This window comes from Poecilia mexicana, unplaced genomic scaffold (genome assembly GCF_051168715.1).
Source record: "Poecilia mexicana isolate PSO_F unplaced genomic scaffold, ASM5116871v1 scaffold_6, whole genome shotgun sequence".
Classification (NCBI taxonomy): domain Eukaryota; kingdom Metazoa; phylum Chordata; class Actinopteri; order Cyprinodontiformes; family Poeciliidae; genus Poecilia; species Poecilia mexicana.
The window spans coordinates 9,269,537-9,279,556 of NW_028263375.1; the positions used below are offsets into that span (position 1 = coordinate 9,269,537).

At 35.9% G+C, this 10,020-nt stretch overlaps 1 protein-coding gene across 3 annotated transcripts in view; it reads right to left on the minus strand.

Annotated features, from left to right (window-relative positions):
* The window catches only part of LOC106915849 (tyrosine-protein kinase CSK-like), a 29,370-nt gene extending 19,422 nt beyond the window's left edge, over positions 1-9,948 (minus strand). The window contains exon 1 of one of the 3 annotated variants that reach the window (XM_014983773.2): positions 9,515-9,948. The gene's annotated coding sequence lies outside the window, so the exon portion shown is untranslated. Of the gene's footprint in view, positions 1-1,466; positions 1,493-9,509 lie in introns of those variants that run through there. The other 2 variants (XM_014983774.2, XM_014983776.2) reach the window with 2 other exon arrangements.
* Between the last annotated feature and the right edge of the window lie 72 nt (positions 9,949-10,020).

The window sequence follows — 10,020 nt, forward strand, 5'->3', positions numbered from 1 at the left end:
CAGAGCCCCACTTCCTCTCTTCCTCTTTCAGTTCCCACGAGGAGGTGAAGTAGCTCAACGATCCGTGCTAAAGGGAAAATTCAGCTCCTAATAATCCACCACTTTACATGAGGTCACATCCCTCAGCATGTCAGCTTCCTGCATGATATCCCAGAGTCACAGTCCCGGCTGCTTAGAAACCAGACAGAAAACATCACAAATTCCCCTCCTCGCAGCCTGCACTCCCTTCGCTGAAACATGAATAATACTGAGAATTTACTAGTTTTTACTGGTGCAGAACGTAATTCTCACGAGTCGCAAAGACGGCTGTCTCTCACCATAGTTTCTCTGTAACGGATGTTGACCTCTTGATGCAAAACTGCAGCTGTCTTCTGAGGATCTGGATGCATTTCCTGCCCTCAACACCCCCTCCCTCCTTAATCTGACTCATCTATAAACCGCTACGGCATTTCAGTGACACTAGCTGCTTTAAAAACTACAGCATTTAAATTTTACACTATAACAATAATAAGACTTTTTCAGCCAATAATAGTGTTTTTGGTCACACTCTATTTGAAGGGGTGACATAACACCTGTCATGAAGATGGAGGAGTCTTCATGAATGTTTACGGCTGTTGTCATTAAGTGACATTTGGTAAAAAAAAATGTAACTTTTAATGTAATGTTTCCTTAAAACTTGCATTGAAAGTCCTTTAAAAGCTTAAACTTTGCATTATTTGGTAAATAATAACCATAAACTCGCCCTGAGAGTGTGTGAAAATTTCAACTAAAGTGGGCGGAGCCATGATACGCTGATGGGCGTGGCCAATGGAGAGGGTAAAGCTGCGACGAGGGAAATGCTGTTGCTAACTTACCGACTTGGTCGTTATATTTAATCTAGAGACAAATCTAGAGACAAATCTATTGATGTTTTTGTGCGTTATTGCTGACAACACGAGGCGGGGAGAAAATTCAACTGCAATAACCACGTTCAACCCAGAGAGGGTAGCACTGAGACGGTTTCAGGCCAAATATCCACTTTTAAATGTTACAATTTGTAAATTAACATAAAGATAACACCCTTAAGGACCAATTTATACCGTTTTTCAGCAAAAGAAAAAGGTAATTTGGGGTTTTGTTACTCTTTAAGTAGCGCTACATACCACTTATTATGAAAGCAGAGCTGAAAGTTTGCTAAGACGCTAACTGTAAGCGCTACCCTAGCGGCTAATTAACCAGGAAGTATTAGCTTCATATATTCTTGTGTTACCCTATAACGATCAGAGTACCGATAACAATCACTACTATCAAAATAGCAACATATTACTAAATGTAGTTCTGCAGGAATTCTTGAGAAAAATGTACATCATGTTTTTCCTTTAGCTCTGCACATCTGTTGTATTTTTACTCAGTCATTTATCTTTAATCACAAAGTCACATAAAACTTTAATGACTAATTTAAAACGGATTATAATACTTTACTTAACTGGAAATGAATCATCTTCTTTGGTGCTTAAATCGCCCTGGAATGACTCCTGCAGTCAGTTGCACAATATAAACTAAAGTTAATTGAACACAGATGTAACTGCAGCACACCGTCATGACCAGAAAGTGTAAAACCTTCAAGGTTCACATGTTCAACAGACACAGCAGCACGGTTTCAAACCTTCAGGTTGTTATCGCTGATGAGACGGAAATCACAAGATGATTATCTGGAGAGTTGCAGAATAATTAGTGTTTGGGCTTTTTCTGCTTCAGTACATTTAGACTGAAACAGTTGGATAATGGAGGCAGCAGCCACATGCCAAGTTCAAACGCCAACGTGAGTCAGTTTTACACACTTTATAGTCTGGCATGTTTAAGGGCCCTCTGTAGGGTTTTATGACATACGAGTTCAAAAAGATCATTTTATACACACTCTGTCAAATTTCACATCATGATCATCAGCCGAACAACCGAATCAGGGCTTGAAAGCCTTGAAAAAGCTTGAATATGTGTTTTAAAGGTTTGGAAAGTGCTTGATTTCTGTTTAAAGTCCTTGATATTGAAACTACACCGTTTTATCATAAAGTGCAATCTAACACTTGACTATAAGTCTAAATTTGGAAAACGCTATTTACAGCTGAAACCACATATTTATTATACACCTTTTAAAAAGACATACACAGGTTTGTTTTTTGTCAGTGCCTGAAGTTAGATCAGATTAAACGTCTCTTGTTTCTGGTCAGTTGGCATAAATATTTTTATTTGTTAAATGTCACAAAACTTAGAATATTTTTTAGATAATTTTTGTAACTTTTTTTGCATATTGTGTTTAATGTTATCATGTAATTTACTTTATCGCGATTTAGTGGGATTTTTCAATGTAATGAATATTTACTATTCCTAATGGCTCAATGACTTATAGATCATCTTTATATTTTATCAACATTGCAGATTTGAGACGCCACTCTAAAACATTTCTGTAAATGTCACAGACAATGCATTTACATGCATTTTTAAAAATTAAATGTGTTTTCTATTTTTGGAAGAGATTACATCCAAACAGAAGGAGGAGCAGTTCAAGCTGACGACTTTTCCTCAGTAATGTCACTTATTCTGATGCTGCTCTGCTCAGATCCTCTCTAAAGCGATGATGATTCACTCACCTCAGAATGCCGAACACTTCAAGTGGCTACAACGGCAGGGCAGCCCAACCTACTTGTTAATAAATTCAGCTAATACTTGTTTTTTACCAATTGGAGGCAGTTCATGAACTTTCAGCTAAAGATAGTTGGGTAGTAAAAATAATTTGAAACACGCCTTTGCCGCTTTGCTCCAATTATTATGCAACCCTCAAACAGGTTCACAGCATTAGCAGCACACACTGCAGGAGAGGGTGACAGACTTTATAGTACACAAAATGCACATCGTTTGTATTTAGACCCACGTGAAACTTGCTGACGCTGAAACACGTAACATAAGTGTTTAAAGTTAACAGAAATGTTGCTACTAACATTTAGGAAAGAATCAAAGGAGTCAATACTCAAGAAAACTACAAAAAACTATTTTTTGTCTAATGCTGAGTCCAAATTTCTTAAACAATACACCTGAAATAAGACAAAATTAACAATTTTCAGCTTATTTTAAACCAATAATTCCTGAATATTGAGTTAAAAAGTTTTAGTTTTGATGGAAACATTTTCACTCATAAGATGGGAAAAATGTCTTATGACTTATGAGTAAAATAATCTGTTGACTTTTTTGTCAGTATTAAAGAATTATTGATTTAAAACAAGCTCCTATGTCTTGCTGTAAATTTAGTCTTATTTCAAGTGTTTTAAGATGTTTACACAAGAAACTAGACAGAAATACTTTGTAAGGTTTTGTGTTTTTGGCAAATCATTAAATTATTATAGATGGATAGACAGAGATTATTTTGGCAACAAATCCAGATAAATTTAACATTTATTTAAAAATGTAATAGAAAAATAATGTTGAGTTCTGTCGCTCTGGTCTTTTCTCCAGAGAAAAGTTTACATTTTGGAACATGAGTGGATCTGAACTGGAATCACAGCAAGGACGAAATAAATCATGTCCCACATTGTCTTCGATTTAATTTTCAGGAAACTGAATAGATTATTCCAGCAAAAGCTTTTGGCAGCTGAGTGAATCTCCCTTCAGGGAAGCTCACAAGGCGATCATTGTGAGTCGGTCCAGTTTCCACAGGCTCGTGTCTCACTGAGCGTCCATCACCATCAGTCTGGACAGCGAGAAGCTTCAAAATGTGAAAATGGGACATATTCTTCTCAAGATAGAGTCCAACTGTGTGGAAACGCTGCCATATTTAATGCTTTAATGCCAGAGGTGCCAAACTCATTTTCATTTTGGGCCGTATTGAAAATCCAAATGTTCTTAAAAAGTCGCTTGTCCCAGAATGTATTGAATTAAAACCATTTAATCTGTTAAAATATCAATAAATCATTTGGGAAAATATATGTTCCCAAATGATTCTGCAATTTCTTTAATCAAAAATGCAGATTTTGTGGTTCCAGTTTAGACGTGTTTGTAAGGAATTTTTACAATATTTATGCTAATGGATTATGTAAGACATGTGTCAAACTTGAGGTCCAGGGGCCAAATCTGGCCCGCCAAAGCTTTTTATGTGGCCCTATAGACTCCAGATTATATCAATAAGTCCCTCCAGTTTCTCACAAATCTGCAAAATTCACACAAAATCAACAGATTCACGCATTTTCTTTGGATTTTAGAAACTTAAAACATTGCAGTCACTTAATCGCTGAGTTTAATCGACACATTTAACATCACACATTAGCGTAGATATCGTAAAAATTCCTTACAAATATTTCTAAATTAGCACCACAAAATCTGCAATTTTGATTGCAAAAATGATAAAATCCTGGAGGAGCAGCTATTTATTGACATTTTAACAGTTTTATCAACACATTTGGGCGCAACTGGCCCTTTAAGAACATTCAGTGTTTTTGATTTGGCCCAAAATGAAAATGAGTTTGACTCCCCTGATGTTAAATGTGTCTTTTTATCACTCGCTGTATTAATTACGGACTATGACTTGATATCAAGTAAGGCTGAGGCAGCAGTCACTTATTTGATTAGTGAGGAACTGGAGGGACTTGTTGATGTAATTCAGAGCCTACAGGGCCACATGAAACGCTGATTTGGCCCCTGGGCCTCGAATTCGACACGATAAATTAAACTTCACAATAATACTGTAGGATTACAAACATCTTTACACTCCACAATATAGAGGTAGTAATGCAGTGAAATGCTGCATTATGGTTTGTGTTATGCAAGTCAGTGGATGTCTGATCTGCTCAGATCAGAGAAACTGACTGCATGAAGCAAGACGGGACAGGAATGCAGAACCGACTTCTCTGGACTTTTTTTGTTTTTGGGATCTGCCACTCCCTCAACTATCCGCAGACAAAACCTGAGCTGAAGAATCATGACTCTGCTTTGGCCAGAAAGGGATATTTTAAGATGTTTTAATACTAAACGAGGCAAAGCAACATTAGAAATTACAAAGTGCTGAGAAGTTCAGGCGTTGCACTTGCAAACCAAAGTCAAAGTTCATTCAAACAATTTATTGTATAAGATAAAATCAATGACAGAAGATTGTGTTTTTAAAAATAATGAGTGCTTTTTAAAGTATCCTCTCATCAATTAATGGCAACTTTGGGATTTTCATAAAATTTTATTTTACTTTTTTTGAAAAATTCAACCTGTAATTTGAGCACATTTATTCAGCAGCAGAAAGTGAAGAATTGCTTACAACCAAATGTTTTTCTCACAATCATGAAACAAACATTTTACCCTTTCTGCTGCAACAAATGTCACTAAAACATTCTTATAATTTCATTTTAAAATTGAATTTAATGTGTAAGCCCCTACAATATTTAATGTTTTTAAAGAAAGCACATTTCTGTCAGCCACTGTAAATAGGAAAGACGTGAGAAAATTCAAATTGAATTAAATTCAAAAATACTTGAATTTTTAAATTCAAATATTTAAAAATACTTGAATTTAAAAATTCAAGTTGTTTAACATTTAAATGTTTAAGTTTAACTCGTCAAATTAAAGAGTTATTGTAGACGCTGAAGGCTGTGGACAGTAAAGATCTCCTGTAGCAGTCTGTGTTACAGTGAATTTGAAGAAGCCTCTGACTGAAGAAACTGTCAACATGGGATTAAAGCAGGGACCATTTTTACTGATGTTGCTACTTTCCTAACATCATCCATATTTACATTGAAGGCAATAAATAAAAAGCTTAAAACTGTGAAAAAGCAAACTGGACGAAGGCCGATGTTTGTCTTACAGGGAGGTTAAAATGTCTCCAGAGTCACCAAGCCTCCATCACAACCACTTATTTTAAGGTTTTCTGGTGCCACCATTTCTTGTGAAAGTCACTTAATACACCAAACAATTAAATTACTTAATTATCCTTTGAAAGACGATTAAAAACAAACAGAAAATCATGAACCATAAACTGGTAAAATAAGTAAATATAACAATATAGAGCAATTTATTCATCAAGACAATAATATTAAACGTCTGCAGCCGTTTTCTTTTCGACCGATTGCCAAAATCACCTCTTATGGTTTCATCAAACCAAAAGTAAGCAAATGGGTTTTTTTTTGTTTTATTATTTTGGAGGCGGATAGAAAGATTCAACTCTTTCTAAATCTTAGATAAAACTTATCTCTGTCTCTGTTAACTGACATTAATGACACTTGAATTATTTCAGATGCAGTTTGTGGTTTTTTGCAGTTCTCTTCATGGTGTTTAATAACAAGATAAAGTTATTGAATCATTAAAACTGTTTCAGACTTTAACTGTGGCAACATTTCTCATAGCCGTTCCTTTACTGCGCTGGTTAAAAACTGCGTACTCTTGTCTTTCCCATTTTGAAGAATTACTAATACAGAAAATTACATTATTATTAGCCAACATTGAAAGGGTTTGATTTCTGTAATCCCAATAATAAAAGGTAAAATTAAAATTAAAGTTGGAGTTTTATCATTTCCTTGATGTGAATTTATGCTGCAACAATAAAACAATAATTTAATTTAAAGTTTTGCTTGTTTTTTGTTTACTGGAGTGTCAACAAAAATCCTGTCCAGATAACACATTTTGCTGGACGATAAATCGTCCCAGAAGTTATTGAGATGAACGATAATATTGTTGCTTTGAGACCATTTTTAAGCAACATAATTGCATAATAATGCATTCTCAATACATTTTACACTCTAAGAAACATTTAACACTGGAACCAGGAAACATTTTAAATATCCAAAATGCATAAACAAAACAACAGATAAAACAAATAAAATGAATAATAAAGTCTTAAGTGGTCTTAAATGATTAACATTCAAACGAATTACCTAACAGCTTAATAACGCACAAGAACGCAAAAGAATATCCTCAGTTTGATTTACACCAAAAACCATTTTGAGGAGCAGCAATGGGAGAAAATGTGGGTGAAAGTTTCAGTTTGAACAAAAAAATAAAATGAATGAATGTAGAAATGTACAAATTTAAGATTTTACATGAAAATTCCTGAAGTGTTTAAGACTTTTTAAGGCCCATATTGAGACATTATGCTAATATAAACTCCAATGGAGCTTCAGAAATTAGCTAAAATAAAGAGTTCATGTGGTTTTTAAATGGTGTTTTCACTCCACAGCTTTTGTGCTTTTGCCTGATTTTGTCACATTTACAGCTCTGGAAAAAATGGAGAGGCCACTTAAAATAATCAGTTTCTCTGATTTTACTTTTTATAGGTTTGACTAAAATGAACTTTGTTCTTTTATTCTATGAACTGACATGTCTCTGAAAATACAAGCCAAAAAAATCAGTATTTATTAGCAGAAAATGAGAAATGGACAAAATAACAAAAACGATGCAGAGCTTTCAGACTTTAAATAGTGCAGAAAAACAAGTTCATGTTCATTTAGAAACAGCAATACTGTTCAGAAATCAGTATTTGGTGGAATAACCAGGAGGTTTTCATGGGGTTCAGTGCAGATGGATCTTTTCCAGAGTTGAATGAAAAGGACAGTGCAGCAGCTCCCAGATGTTTTCCTCAGAGAAGGAATCATCTCTGCATTCACACCAGCAGCAAACTGTCCATCAGATCACAGAGAGGAAGTATATTTTCTATAGCAACACAATCTTTCATTATATTATCATTAATAGCCCACACTAATTTATTTTTCTATGATGCTCAAATTTAGATCAGAATGTGTATAAACTTAAAACATTTCCCTTTTTAAACATAAATGGAGCCAAACTCCGAGTAGCAGGAAAAGAAAAATCAATGACTGTCATTAACTTTGCATTTTACAGCTGTGCCACAGCTTAACCGGCACATTTGGTCATGAAGATTCACCAAGCTGCCAACGCGTCACAAAAACGCCGTATAAGTCAAGGATGCACGCCTGAGCAGCAGACGGACTCTTCCTTGCTCTGCAGCGCTGCATGTGCAGATCTTGCACTGCTGCTGCTTTGCTGTGGTTTCATCTAGTTTCACCTGCTTGATCTGCCTCTGCAGCTCTAAACAGTGTAAAACAAAAGGGCCTAGTTATAAAAGCCCAGTGGCAGCATCAGCAGACCTCTGACTTCATTAAAAAAAAAAGGTTTATTTCAGAGACTCACCAGTTTCCTACTGTGTTTTTGCTTTCTATAAATGCTTTTGCTGTGGTTGTTTTACTATTTAAAGCTACTGGCCAGATTTGATTTTCTTTAACATCAACTTAACTCACTTTAAATGAAGCCAAACATGTCAGCTTGTCTATTTTGTTGTAAATTTGTATTTAATCCAGATAAGAAAACACCTTTCCACAAACAAACTTCCACACTTGCATGCATCTGATGAGTATTTTTCTTATTTTTAGCCCTTTTATTTGCACATTTTTAATTAAATGTATGCGTCTGTCTTATGCAGCTGCAGCAAAATATGGATCCGATTTGTTTGCACGACCTGCAGAAATTGTTTTGAAATAATTTTTGAGCCGTGACACACATGGATCTGCAATACAGCAACCAGTGAACACCAGAAGACATAAAAAATAGGTAAAAACTAAAAAGAAAAATGCTATAGCTCATTCATTACAAAGACAGAAGATGGTTGGTTTAGCTGAACTAGTTCGAGTTCAACTATTTAAGGTGATACAAGCAGATTACAGCTTTTATCTATTTTTAAAATTACTTAAGCACAAAAAGAGAAGGGAAAAAACTCATAAAAGAATATTAAAGGTTAAAATTCTGGACTGATTGGAGTCAAACTGACTGTTGCAACTCAAATTCTTCTGAATCTGTGTTGAAATGTTTTAGGTCACTCATCCCTCACAATATTCACCAAATCTAGTAAACCAGCTCGATTCTTGCGCCTCTTGTGACGTCATCCACTCAAATGAAGGCGAAGCAGACCTGTAGGGTTTTTTTTACCATCCCTTAAATAAAATTTTAAAAAGCAGCGCTTCGTATTTTGAGAAACGCTGCACAGCTCATCATTTCCCAGCTGCTTGCATCGCCACTAAAATAAAATAAAAAGTTAAAAAAATTGCCGGGATGGATTATCTTGAAGACCAGCATCACTCTGTGGATCTCAAACCTCCAGCCTGGAGCTGATCCATGGATGAACGCTGATAAATGCTGACCAAGCAGACGATCAGTTAGTAACAACACCTACAGCAACATGTTGTGACACAGTAAAAAAGGAAAAAGAAAAAAGAGTTGGGCTGCGAGAAGCGGCCTCTTAACGGCAGGAAGTCAGAGAAAGTGGCAGAAGTTTGAAGGAGGATGTTAACAAAAGCCACGTCAGATCAGAAAAAAGCACAAAAACGTCTGATTTCTACTTACTTTGGGGGCAAATTAATCGCAACTGCAGCGTGAAAACAACTTTAACGAAAGTTTAAATCATGTATTTCCACCGCACAATGATTAATACGGTCATGTTAGAGGAACTGATGCGCACGTATTAGTACATTTGTAGCCTTTTAAGGACTTACCTCACCTGTTTGCAGGTAAAACCAAGTGTTTTGAGGTCGTGTCAGCTATTTTTCGGCGTCCTTGTTCATTGGAGAAGATCCTATAAAATCCTTCTCACACCCGGTTGAAGCTTCCCACAAACAACACCTCAGCTGTCTGATAAGGAAGGAGTGAAATGCTGAAGGTGATCGGAAAGTTCAGCAGCCCGGAGTAAAAGCAAACGGGAGGGTCGATGCTGTGACTCCTGTCAACATTATTTTCCCCAAATAAAAGGTTTTCTGCAGCCCTACGATGTTCCGGTTCTCCTGCTTTAAAATTAAAAAGCAATAAATAAATAAAAAGTAAAATTGCGCAGGCAGAAGTAACTAAGCAGGCAGTGGTTAGGTACAAGAGAAGCAGACTAAATTTAGTGCACTTTCAGGCGGTCCTGCTCATTTTCCCCGTCACAAACATTCAAGTTTTTTGCCCCACCTTGGTTTTACTGCGCACATGCGCATTGTGGCAGTCCTGCTAAAAATAAGACCCAAACCG